This window comes from Carlito syrichta, unplaced genomic scaffold (assembly GCF_000164805.1).
Source record: "Carlito syrichta isolate Samal-C Ts95f unplaced genomic scaffold, Tarsius_syrichta-2.0.1 Scaffold305469, whole genome shotgun sequence".
Taxonomy (NCBI): domain Eukaryota; kingdom Metazoa; phylum Chordata; class Mammalia; order Primates; family Tarsiidae; genus Carlito; species Carlito syrichta.
The window spans coordinates 416,376-429,260 of record NW_007249565.1 but is presented as its reverse complement, the minus strand read 5'-3'; positions in this window follow the sequence as shown (position 1 = coordinate 429,260).

Genomic DNA, 12,885 nt, shown 5'->3' with positions numbered 1-12,885 from the left:
ATAGCATGTCACCTCTACAGCAGATCCAGAGTTATGGGGACAGAGTATAGCTCTAACTCTCCCAGCATTCCCTCACATGAAGATAGCACTGAGTGGTCAGGGGCCAGATGTATTTCAGATTACATGTAATGAGTTGCTGGTTTGTACCAGGAGAGGCAGTCTTGTATATAATATTTTATCTACTCCTGGTGGCAGGTGTTAGTATCCTCTTTTTCCGGAGGAGTTAGCTAAAGCTCAGGAAGGTTCTGTGATAGGCCCAAAGTCATGAGATTTCTCATTCACTAAGTGTATATCCTTGAATGAGTTTTCTAATCTTGGAGATTCAGTGTTCTGATCTGAAAAGGAATGAATGTCTTTATTGTTGGTCATATACACATATGTATGCATATGAATGTGTATATATTCACATATAGATGTATCCAAATACTGTATATATGTGGTGGGTATATATACTTAGTATATCTATGTGTGACGTGTGTGTGTGTATTGAGAGAGAGAGCACAGAGAGAGAGAGAGACAGAGAGAGAGAGAGACCCACAGAATAGGTACTCAGTATTTTATTTAAATTGTTCCATTTTGGTGTAATTTTTAAAGGTCTCCAAAGCAGGTGACTCATTCAGCCTTTCAACTTTCTCACATCTAATGACACATTAACCTTCATGAACTTCCTATTCATTCTATCAAGGAGAAAATGGGAAAAAAGCACCAGTACTTGGTGGGCCCCACAAGTGACTGAAAAAGACCGCAGGAAGACTCAATTTCTCTACTGTCTGTCTTATTCTTTCAACAGTAGTCTAAGGGATAATGGACTCAAGTGGGCACCTGAAGGAGGTCACTCGGGCTATCTTGGACAGCTGTTTTTCTGATCTCCAACTAGCGCTTGCAAAAGAAATTGCATTGGTTTATTGTGGCTCAGAATGCGAAATCAGGAGTTAGAAGAGCATGAGTTTCTATTTGGGCTCTGTTGTTTAATGGTTGTATAAATTTAAGTAAGTTAAAGTTCTAGCTAAGACTCAGTCTTATCATCAATAAAATGGGAATGGTAATAACACCCACCTCATAAGGACATTGAAAGGACTAAATGAAATAACGCTCACAGAATTATGTCACATTCTCAGAATCCAGTTAATAAGCCTATTATTATTTTGTCATTATTATTACTCTAACTTCACTTCTTATTTTCTTCCCTAATATTATTTCTTCTCACACATACACATTCTCACTTACCCTCACACTCACCTCATATTTTCAGATATTTTTGAGGGTGCTGTCAGGAAGTGGAACAAGTGAATGAACACACAGGCTATATGCAAATGACCTCTGGAATTCATTCTACTCTTGTCTTTGCATTTCAATCAGCTTCACATTTCAAAAATCCAACCTATATTTGATAGTTCTCCTAGTAACAGCTGCCATGAAACTTGAACATAGTCTCTGAACCCTTTTAAAAGCGAGGCTTCCTAGTTGTAATTAACCATATTTCAGAATATACAGTGTGCTATCAGTAAGCAGCATCAAACCTTCAGAATCTTCAGCATAAAACTAGGTTGAGTGGCATGGGAGACAGCTCTGAGTAAGATTCTATCACTTCCTGTCTAAAAGTGAATCGACCATACCCGAGTAGTTCCTGCCTCAGTGTTTAGGTGTAACAGTATGTCAACAGCCACCCAGGATAAAATTCTGTTAATGTGTCAGCTGCAGGACAAGACTTAGTGGCCTGTAAATTTGCTTAAGTCTTGATATGCAGATTTAAACAACATTCATCCTGTAGCCCATGGAGATGCAGATTTAAACCAGGTAATAGGATAAAAGAGAAACAAGGAGGAAGTAAGGGAGGAGAAACAGACAGAGACATTTAGATGGTTGTCATGCAATACTTGGTATTGCAAGACTGTTTTCTAAGTATTTGCCATCTGTTAAGAACTTTCATTTTCCCCTGATAAATCTACCATACACTTTCAGCAAAGAATATTTTTTAAAAATTCCAAATGCTCAATGAATTCTCATAAACGGTGTTAAAATTAAGAGAAAAAGATTCTCAGTTTTAGCATAATTATAGTAGGCAATTAGAAATTCAAACAGTTGGCAAGTTTTCAGATATTCCAAATTTACAGTAAAACCCTGGCTTTCTGGAAATAAGTGATTCCGTGGGGGCTAATTATTCCATAATTTCGTATTCAGTATTATTGGATGCCTTTTTCTTCTAATATATCTCGTATGGTTCCTAACCTTATGAAGCTATGACGTAGACTTTATTATGTAACTTGAATCTTGCCTTGATGTGTGAACATGTTCATGATCATTGTCATACCATCTAGTGACTTCAGGGTCATCATAAGTGTGTAGTACATTTGCCTAACACTGGCTGGCCTCAGACTGCTGTGTGGTAAGCATTCTTACATTTTAGCTTTTATAAAATAAATTTCTGTCTTTTTCCTCTCTGTAGGGCTCTCAGTAATCACATGTTATTTTTGACAATATTTCTACCTGGAATGCAGTCTTTGACTCCTGTCTTCTATGGTAAAAAAGAAAGAAAGAAGGAAAGAAAAGAAAGATCACTAAGTCTTAATTTATTTTCTTTCAAAGACACGGTGAACGTCTACTCCAGGCCAGATGTGTGCTAGGAATTGGAAATACAAGGATGAACTAACCCAAGGAGCTCATAGGCTGATGAAGAGACAAGCATTTATAAAAATCAGCTGCAGTGCAATGCCATACAGATCCTAATAATGTTAAGAACAAAGTTCTCTGCCGGGATCTCAAATGTAGACGCCCACAGAGATGGACCAGGTAAGATGGATAAGAGAGGAATGTAAATTGCAGAAGCATAGAGAGAACTGTCCTACAGAAAGAACTGTGCTTATGTAAGTTGGAAGGCAGTTCTGTCCATTTTTGTCATGTTGATTGCTCCAGTGTGGCCAGATTTTCACTGTTTACTGTATAATTTTCTCATTTTAAAAGCATGCATCAGGTTTGGTCAAGGGTTGTCTCTTTGAGATTCCTGGATATAATGGGAGTGAAGGGCAAATGATGAAACAACCTTTGACTGGAAGGAGATGCTACCTAGGGCTTTCATAGCAAGAGAAGAGAAGTTAATACTTGGCTTCAGAGATTCAAAGGACAGGTCGACTCTTTTGTTAGGAGCTAATGAGCTGGTGACTCTAAGTTGTAACCAATGCTCCTTTACTACTATGAAACTTCTAGAGCTCTTACAAATCTGCCTATTCTCTATAAACGGAACAAGAAAGTTTGAATTACAGTTCATCTGTTTACAGCATGATTTTTCTGAATATTTTAAACCTGCTGTTGTGACTTAGTGCTCGGAAAAAAAGACTTATTTCAAAATAGTTTAATACCACTGCTTACTGACAGTGCACCTAGTTACCCAAAAGCTCGGAAAGAGGCATACAAGATTAATGTTGTTTTCATACCTACTAGTACAACATTCATCCTGTAGCCTATGGATCAAAGAGTGATTTTTATTTTCATGTCTTATTACTTAAGAAATACATTTCAAAAGGCTCTAGCTGCCATAACTAGTGATTCTTCTGATGTATCTGGGCAAAGTAAATTAAAAACTTTCTGGAAAGGAGTCACCATTCTGGATGCCATAAAGAACATTTGTGATTCATGGAAAGAGGTCACAATAACACCATTAACAGAAATTCGAGAAGTTGAGTCTAACCCTTATTGGTGACTTTGAGGGGTTCAAGACTTCAGTGGAGGAAGTAACTTCAGATACAATGGATGCAAAAATAACTAGAATGAGAAAAGGAGCCTAAGAGATGTGACTGAATTACTGCAGTCTTATGATAAAACTTGAATGGATGAGGCGTGGTTTCTAACGGAGGAGCAGTGAAATCTACTCCCAGTAAAGCTGCTGTGAACATTTAAAAATAGCAACAAAGAATTTAGAATGCTCCATAAACTTAGTTGATAAAGCAGTGGTTGGATTTGAGAGGACGGACCAATTTTGAGAGAAGTTCTACCGTGGGTAAAATGCTATCAAACAACATTGCATGCACAGATAAATCTTTTATGAAATGAAGAGTCAACTGCTGTAGAAAACTTCATTTTTGTCTTATTTTAAGAAGTGAGTACAGCCACCCCAACCTTCAGCAACCATTGCTCTGATTGCTTATTGGGCATCAGCATTGAAGCAAGTCCCTCCACCAGCAACTTTCTGAAGGCTCAGATGATCATTAGCAATGAAATATTTTTAATTAAGTTATATGTGTTTTTTAGACATAATGCCATTGCATATTTAATATACTACAGTATAATGCAAGTATAACTATTATATGCACAAGGAAACAAAACTCAAAGGCATGTGACTCACTTTATTGCGATATTTGCATTATTGCAGTGTTCTAGAACTGAAACCACAATATCTCTGAGTTATGCCTGTATAAGGAGAAAGAGGAAAAGGATTTGAGGTGCTTGCTGAGCATGATCTCAATAATGGACCATGGAATCTAAGTTTTCCCTCTTCCTGTCATAAGTGTTTACTGAGAGCCCAAGATACTTCATGCTGAATTTTGGGACTAGAGAAATGAACAGACACAGTCCTTGTTCTAAGAGAAGAAACTTACAGTTTCATGCAGTATTTCTCAAACTTTAGTCACTCAGATATCCCATCATGTTTGCTCATAATCTTGTGCTCCCTGTATCATTTAATTTTTTATGTATATTTATGTGTACATTTATGCCCTAACAAACTTATTTGAAAAGAAATGCTTTTTTGTCTCAACCTAATGAAAAACCAGTCTCACTTGCCATATGTAGAAGGTAATTGTTGAACCCAGTACAATTAAAACAGTAATGTGTGGGGATTTCTGAAAAAACTAGAAATTGACCTTTCATATGACCCAGCAATCCCCCTATTGGGAATACACCCAGAGGAACTCAAGCCATCCTACCACAAAGATACCTGCACACACATGTTTGTTGCAGCTCTATTCACAATAGCAAAAACATGGAACCAAACATGCTGTCCATCAAAGCTGGACTGAATAAAAAAAGGTGGTACGTATACACAATGGAATATAATGCAGCCATAAAGAAGGACAAACATATGGACCTCATAGCAACTTGGATGGTTTTAGAGTCCATCATACTCAGTGATCGATCACAGAAACAAAGAACAGTGTACCATATGTTCTCACTCATAAGCAGACCTTGAAAATTATTATAATACTTTAGGAAAGGGGTTGGCAGTAGTAGGAAACTGCCGGGGGTGGGTGGGATTGGCAGTTGAGGGAAACTTCCAGGGAGGAAGGGGTACACCTCACCAACAAGTATACCTGCATAATGAACATTTGTATACTTAACCCTGAATTGTGCCCCACACTTTTAAAAATAAAGAAAACAGTAATGTGATTAAATTCAACCCAACTACCTTGTATAGTGAAGTCTCCAAGCCTAGATTTGCTGTGTCTTTGATAAATAAAGGAGATTATAAGTACAAGAGAGTGTTAAGAGTATACTAGCACAAAACTTAGACTTTCTCCTTAAAGTCATCAGAAGGATTGAAGAGAATGGGAAGAACTTTCTCCATTTTAGCCTTAACTGTTGTAAAATGCATCGTGGAGTCCATTGTAAAAGCAATGCTCATCTCTCTAGTGAGCACATCCCAAGTTTAGAGAAATACATAGCCAGTAAGAAGACAACCCCACTAACAATTATTCAGTAAACATTTGCGAATTATATGTGTCAAGGATGAGAAACAGACTTAGCTAGGGCATAGATTGTAAAGGGCCTTGAAAACCATAGTACATGAGTTTATCTTTCATTAAAAAAATAAAGTTTAGGAATCAAGAGATAGCTTGAGGATGACTGCTCAAGAAATTTTACTATTGTTGAGTTAGAAGTTAAATCTGTAACTTATAGGCACGCTCCGTAAGAAGTGAGTCATGTAGTGATGGATTCATCCATTCTGGTTGACCACACATGGTCCTAGAAGGCTCTACCACGAGATTGGAATTAATATCATTTTCTTACACTGAGGCTTCTTTGGGACATCTATTATACCTGTCCTATTTATTTTTATTTTAAATCCTTTACCATAGAAAAGAAATGTGAAGGTGGAGAGACCTGTTAAGAGAGGAAATAACTCAGGCTGGAACTCAGAATGTCTAAAGTAAATTAATAGAAGTTGGGATAGGAGGTGGAGTTGGAAATAGAAGATATTTAACTGTAGGCTCTACAGAGCTTAGTGATAGATGAATTGGGGCAAGTACTTAAGAGGAGAGATGATCCTAAGATGACAGAGTAGCTCTGAGATATATCTGAGTACATGGAATGTGAATTATGACTTAAGAAACTCTTATGTTGTCAAATTTTGTGGGCTACTTTTACTGGAAAGAGGCTTTTCAGGCTTGCTTTCTGCTTCTTCCCTACATTTTAGACACATGAAGTCACCAGATATTGAGGTTTCTTATTTATAAGACATTTCTATACTATGAGTTTAATATTGAAGTATCAATAAAAGTGAGATTTATAATAAAAGCCTGGTGTGAAATTTGGCATGAGAAGGGCCCACTAGGTAGTGAGTCCCATGAAGGTAGCAAGGATGTCTGCTGTTCAACAAATAGCTACTGAATAAATAAAAATATTTCAAATCTTGCTATGTCACTTTTTCACTGTTTGAACTTGACCATATTACTTTACTTGCTTATTGCATTAGAAAATATTTATGGATAACTACTTTCTGCCTGGGATCATCCTAGGCGCTGTAAATACTTTGCAATCAGGGAGAAACACCCTCTGTTTTCACAGGTCTTTCTAGAAGGTGAGATAAAGTTTAATCAAATAACCACACAAATACACTTAAAACTACAAATGCCATTGCATACTACTAAGAGAACTATGAGTTAATAATGCATCCATTTATTAATGTAATCATGTGTTAAATATGATATATATATACATATATGGATACACACATATGTGACTGTGGATACACACATACATATGAGCTTTTGGTACACAAGAAAGGGGATAGGAGGGCAAAAGAGGTCATGATTTTAGGAAAAGTAGCCCAAAGAGGACTCAGTGGAAAGATGACTTTTGAATGAGTACGAATGAATGAATCTCTCGAGGCTTTCACCTGCTTCCACCTAAAAGCACAATATTGCACAGAAACCAGGGTTGTTGTAATGATTAAATGAGATAACTTAAGTGAAAACATCTAAAGTAGTGCCTAGAACTCAGCACATGTGAGTTCCCAGCAATATGAATCTATTCCTTGTATTCAGAAGAGATGCTGAAATCTGGTCCACAAGTGTGTACCTTATCCCTACATTGTTCCACCTTAACTTTTAAAACAAATAAATCAGCCTCCCCACTCACTCATAAAGTGATAAGAAGCATTTGCTGTCAAACAACACATTCTGTTTTACGCTTACTCTTATTCACTCATTACGTGTAGCTCCACGGTCCTGCAGAAGCCAGCTTTGCAATACACCTTGTTTTGTTTATTCTGGGCATTGCTTGAGATATATAGAAAGCAACACCAATGAACTCTGGTGGCAGTTCTGGGTCAGGCTGAGAAACATCCTGTACAAGTTTCCCTGTGTGAGTTCCTGGAGCATCTGTACCTGGCAGCAGCAGATGGGACAGTCCACACACTGGCTGCGGGGTGACCTTGGTGGGATGCCGAACCTTCTTAGATCTCAGTCTTCTCATCTATTAAACAAAGGAAATGCTAACCTTCTCTGACCCCACAGAAAATGCTAGGAGGGGGAAATAAGTTAATGTTTGGAAAGTCCTGTGTGACTCTTTGAGCCAAGATATTATCAGAGTACAAAGTAAATTACAGCACTGTTTGCTATCCCATTAGTAACTCAAATAGTAAAAGGTATCCTCCTGTCAAATCCTTGTAAGTTAGACTTGTAATGCACTTGTTTGGTTCACCGGGATGAAAATGGAAATAAAAGTTGGAAACTCTTTCCATCAGGCTCACTTTTTAAAAGGTTCTTCAGTGGTAATTCTTATAGGCATAGACAGGTTAACTTCCATATGAGCACCTAGCTCCATTTCCTTTATTGGGCACCAGAAACTTGGAAACAAAATAAGGTTTGGGGCTTGGAACTTGGACCCAAGACTTCAAGACATTTCTGACATGAGTCAAGTTGCTCAGGCTCCTGATACTCTGTTTCTGGACACAAAAAATGAGAATCATCTCATCATTCCTTCTTTGTTCTGATGGCTCTTTAACATAATTAGATAGATAATATACATAGACTGTTAACTCTTACTATGTTAATCATTCTGTTATGCGATCACCTTAAATCCCCTCAGAACTTTATGAGATGTGGTCTATTATTATCCTTAATTTTCATATAAAAAATGAGGCTGTGGAAGGTTTAATAAATTACTCATATTTGCAACTTTCAAAGGCAGGAAGCCTGAGAGTCCCCACAGACCTGTTTCAGCCCAGGATGGAAAGCTGAGTCTTGGCTCTCTGAGCTCTATTCATGTTTGTAGACACTAGATTTTGTGCAGAATTATTATGCACTCGTGGGGCAAAAAATGCTTTGTGATTTGTAAAGCATTATTAAAATGGTATTCTGTTTAATACTCAAATTTCCATAGACCAAATGTGTCTATCAGCCCTTCATATTGAACCAGAAACCTTGAGATATCTGCTGTATCTGACTGTTTAGCATTGGATAGAGGCAGAAATAAATCATTTCTAGTTATAAAGAGAATAGCGAGGGTTGGTGCCTGGTTGTACTAGATCAGTCCTTGGGTGCCTGAGTCTCTCTTCAACCAATTAGCCCACAGTCTTAAACCAACTCCTACCTCTCAAAATCTGTAATTGATTCCCTAGTTTATTCTCATGTTTATAAGGATGAGATTTGGGAAGTGGGAAGACAATAGAGGGAGTGGTGGCAAAGGGTGAATGGAAATACAGAGCATGTGACTGCAGATCGACTGTTTCCAGCACTCTTCAAAAGTCTTTTACACACGAATCCTCATTCAGGACAGAATTGCCTCTCCACTTCAAGATAGACGGCAATGCGTGGTAAGCTAGTTGAAATGGAGAGCTAGTATTTCTCCCTTTCCTTGTTGCCGAGAAGAAAAGACCAAATTTGACTAAATGTTTATGAGGAGGAGGAAGAGACCAGTATTTGAGGACTGATGTTGAAATGAATAACTTGATCTTCACTAAACTTTCAAATGCAATCTTTTTTTGGGAATGGAGAGGAAAGGGAAGAAAACGATTGAATCCTCACTCTTTTTTGTTACTGTCTCCTCTAAGGATTGAGTATTCTATGGGAGTGACCAGGAACAGGACAAAGGGATGATGAAGTGGAAATTCTAAGCACCCAGGTCACACTAGAAATAGTAGAATCAGGCCCTGATCAATAAATCAATAAAACAATAGATGCCGCCAGGGTGCAGAGAAAAGAGAACACTTCTACACTGTTGGAATTGCAGACTAGTTCAACCCCTATGGAAAGCAGTTTGGCGTTTCCTAAAAGAACTAAAAATTGACCTACTACATGACCCAAAATTACTTCTCCTGGGAATATACCTGGAGGGATATGAATCATTTTACAAAAAAAAAAAAAAAAAAAAAAAAGACGCCTGCACTGTTGCTTATAGCTGCGCTATTCACAATAGCAAAAACATGAAATCAACTTCTCTCCCCTTCAAAAATGAACTGGATAAAGAAAATGTGGTCTATATACATGATGGAATATTATGCAGCCATAAAGAGGACCAAAATCATGAACTTTGCAGCAAACTGGAGGCAGTTGGAGACCAAAATACTGAGTGATTTATCACAGAAACGAAAATTAAATACCGCCGGGTCTCATTCATAAGTGGGTCCTGAACACTAGTCATGCCATATTACCACAAGGAAGTGATAGGCAGTCACTGGGCACTGCTCGGGGGAGGAGGGAGGAAGAAGAAAGGGTGACATCTGGCAACACAAAGGGTACATGGTCCTAAGCCAGAGAAAGTGAGGGTCAGTTGGAGGCCCAAACCTCACCTGCATGCAGCCTACTTGTGTCGTTAACCCTTCCTTGTACCCCAGATCCATATAATAAAATAAAATTAAAAAACAAAATAGTAGATGCACTGAGGCACATGCTGGCCTTCTAATTCCAAGATATCTTCTGCAATGATATTGAAGTTATGCCTGGGATAAAGAAAGTGGATCCAAAACCAACCAAAATCACATTCAGTTCACTGCAGAAATATTGCAAATACATAAATTGTGTATCACAAGATTGAAAGAAACAGAAGACTCCTTTTCCCTCCTTTTTTTTTTTCATTTCAAGAGAGGACTAAATGGCTTTTTTTTTTTTTAATTTTTTTTTTAATTTTTTTTTTGAGTTGGAGTCTCACTCTGTCACCCAGACTGGAGTGCAGTGGCCGCTCCCGGCCACCGCAGCTTCAACTTGCTGGGCTCCGGCGATCCTTCTGCCTCAGCCTTCCAAGTGGCCGGAATTACAGGCATGAGCTACCACACCCGGCTGATTTTTTGATTTATTGTAGAGATGAGATCTCGCTGCCCGGGCGGGTCTCGAACCTGCGGGCTCAGGCAATCCACTCCCCTCAGTCTCCCAAAGGCGCGGGATTACAGGCTGAGCCACCGAGCCCGGCTTAAAAAAATTTTTAAAGAGGTCTCTAAGCCTCAAAACTTAGACATTCCACCTCTACCGTTCACAAAGCGATATCTTATCCTACGAGCATTAAACTTAAACAAATTCAGCAGTACTCAACTAGATAAGAACAAACAAAGAGTTCAGGGGATTTCTCTCATCTCGCCACTGATTTCGATTTTAGTAATATGCTGACATAATCCTCTGGATTGCTAAATAGGGTATTGTGTGCCGAAAGAGGGACATAACCTTTTCTGGAATAAGAGGAAAAAAAGCCTCTAAGGATACTGGACATACTGTCCTTGAGGAATAAATACCAGTCTCAGAATTAAGCTTGCACATTTCGAATTCATTTTCAAGGTTATTTTAATTGCGCATTTTAAAATTAATCTCACATACTTACTTTAGAACTGTGTCCTTCAGAAAGATACAATCCTACCCTACTGTACCCAAAAGAAAATTCAAAAATGCAAGTCAGACCATAATTCTCCCTAAATAGTGCTTTCTCATTCATTCATTCCACAAATATTTAATGGATGTCTATTGCTCTGTTACAGGTGGTAGAAATGCAATGGTAAAGTAGAAAAGATGTCTTCTCTTGTTGAGCTTTTATCCCGGTAGAAGAAAACAGTAGGTAAGTAAATAGCCACATTGTAATCAGGATGATTCCAGGTCATAGAAAACTCTAAAGAGAAAACAAAACAGGGTGATTGGAGAGCCATGAGTGAGTCCATTTCAGAATGAACTGCAAGTCAAATCCTTTCTGGAGAGGTGATACTTTGCCAGAAACTTGATTGATGACTGGTGGGAAGAAGCCAGCACAGGGGAGTCTGAGGCAGGGGGAACAAGAGGCATAAATTATCACAAAGCTTCTGAGTCATGAAATAGCTTGGCTTATTTGAGGGACAAGCAGAAGATCAGCAGAGCTGATCCAAGCTTTAGCTATAAGCGAGCTGCTTTTCAGCACATAACATGTGACTTGATTTATTGTAGAGATGATGTCTTGCCAAGTTGCCCAGACTGGTTTTGAACCGCTGGACTCGGGCAATCCTCTCACCTCCACCTCCCAAAGTGTTGGGATTACAGGCATGATCCACTGCCCACACACCTTGTGGTTCCAGTTACTTGGTAGACTGAGGTAGAAGGATCACCTGAGTCCGGCAGATCAAGGCTGCGGTTGCCATGAGCATGCCACTGCACCCCAGCCCAGGCGACAGTGAGATCCCACACAAACAAACAAATTGACTTGATCTGATATTACCTGACTTTCCAGTTCTTTCAGTGTCCCTTCCCTTTTACTCTCCCTTCTAGTTTTGCTGAACTATGAGGAGATGCTGCCTGTGTGTGACTGTTTATTTCTCCACGAGTGTCCACTATCCTCCCTAACTAAAATGCATTTTTCTATTTTGTAACCTGGTGGATTCTACTCACTTTTGAAAACAGGTCTTTCCTGCCATCCGTGTGGAATCACAGAGAGAGAATGATTACCTGCCTAAAGTATTCAGACCTCTATTTCAATCCAGAGCTTGTATTCCAATCGTGTATTCTTTTTTGTTTCACTTTGATTTATTGTAAAATTCAGCATAACGTTTCAGGTTACAGGCTCCAGAAAAAGATACACTTTTCTTGTGTTTGACACAAAAATATAAGTCAGCATTGAATAAATCAACTTGCTATTTATTTTCCCTTCCTTCCCTCCTTTCTTGCTTCCCTCCCTCCTTCTCTCCTTCTCTTCTCCATTCTTTCCTTCTTTCCTTTTTTACTTCCCACCCATCTTCCGTCCTTTCTTCATCCCCCCCTTTTTCCTCCCTCCCTCCCCCTTCCTCTTTTCTTCCTCCTTTCCTTCCATTCTTCTCTTTTACTTCCTTCCTTCCAGTTTATCTTAACTAAATTTGGCATAATCCTTGGGATTTCCCTTTTCTTTGTCACTTGCAGCTGTATTATCAGGCTCCGACTTGACTACGCATGCTTCCTCTACTCACCTCTATGAAATCGTGCCATGCCGTCTTCTTCCTTCAGCACACAGAATCCTTGCAATCTGTTCCTTCTCTTTCTGCACCAAGGGATTTCTCCCCAAGGCCTTTCTATTATTTCTGCTTCAGACCTCTCAGAGGAACCGTCCCAGATCATCTTATCTCATGTAACAGCCCTCTCCGCACTCTTTCTTGTCACATCTTTCCTTTGTATAACTTACCAAAATATTTTTTTTGCTAGTTTATTGTCCATCTTCTTTCATCTTTTTTTTTCTTTTTTTTTTTTTTTTTTG